Source organism: Pundamilia nyererei, unplaced genomic scaffold (assembly GCF_000239375.1).
Source record: "Pundamilia nyererei isolate P.nyererei 1_Seehausen unplaced genomic scaffold, PunNye1.0 scaffold00684, whole genome shotgun sequence".
Classification (NCBI taxonomy): domain Eukaryota; kingdom Metazoa; phylum Chordata; class Actinopteri; order Cichliformes; family Cichlidae; genus Pundamilia; species Pundamilia nyererei.
This window is the reverse complement of record NW_005188085.1, coordinates 92,850-94,194: the sequence shown is the minus strand read 5'-3', so window position 1 is coordinate 94,194 and position 1,345 is coordinate 92,850.

The window sequence follows — 1,345 nt, the reverse complement described above, 5'->3', positions numbered from 1 at the left end:
ACATCACGACTTCACAAATAAAGCTGGAAGCAGCTCAAACTATTAGAACCAGCACTGAGGCCTGTTACATTTATACAGTGTTAGAGCAATGGCTGCAACCTACAGCCTTTAAACTAGCGATTACAATGCTGACACCAAACTCATCAGTCCAGATGTTACCACATAACTTTGTGATACTTAGAGTTAAAACAACTGAGACAGGCTGATTAAAATAACAGCTGTCAGTTCTCTCATTCCTTATATCAAGACTGGAGATCGCACTACTGATTTCAGTTCATTTAATATGTGAGTGAACAGATTCATTCTCAATTGGACAATGATGATCAAAGGTTGTATATATGAATTCATCAAATCCCAGCCTCTAACACAGTGCGCTGCATCTTAGCTTTGAATGTCCAGTATATTCTAATCAGTGCGATTTAAGCATTCACTGAACCTACAGTATCTACACCTGTGTGGCAAATGTGTGGTAAAGATACAGTTAATGTAATGCAATTATTAATACAATATACATCATGAAAAACAAAAGCTGAAATTGATTCAGTTTAGTACTTTTCTCTGTATGCTCTGTGATTTTAAAGGCCTTAAATTCTGTGATATATACTGTAAATGATTTTCACAGAGGTCCTAAAGTAGTTAAATCACTGCTGATTGTCTGTTTGCTTATATTTTCACATGTTTTTGTGTCTGTAGGGCTGTTTGATGACGATTTAGACTCCTCTGGGAGATGAGGACACTTCAACATTTACATACTATGATGTCAAAAAACTACCTGTTCTCTTCTCTAAATCTTCGGATTATGGTGGACACGGTGAATCTACTGATGTTTGGTTGTACCCTTAGTCCGGCCTCCTTCATTGTCATACCATGGACAACAACACGGTCAATCCCAGTAGCTCTGATTTCATCTGACATTACTGTTCTTTGTCCTCGCTGACCACCTTGACCACCTTGACCTGCTTGACCTCCTCTCACGCGAACTCCTCTTCTTGGATTTTTATCCATTGTAGTGCCTCACATACCAGTGCTCTGACTTATATGTACCTTCACATCATTAGATGCAAGTGTGATAAATTTTGAGTTGTTGTGTTCAACTGGTGACACCTGAGCTTTAATTGTGTTTGACTTTTGCCACCTGTGCTCACCATTATGCAACACAGGTGAATCACAATGACAATGTGTTGACAAGATGTGTCTAAACAGGTGAAAAGTGCTTATGGTTTTTCCAAAAGAGTGACTGATTCAATAAGTGGGTTCAGGCAACTGAGACTACTGACTAAGAAAAGGGCAACAGGTGAGTTCTTCTGTTTTTGGCGCAATGGATGCCAACATAGAAACAGAGGCA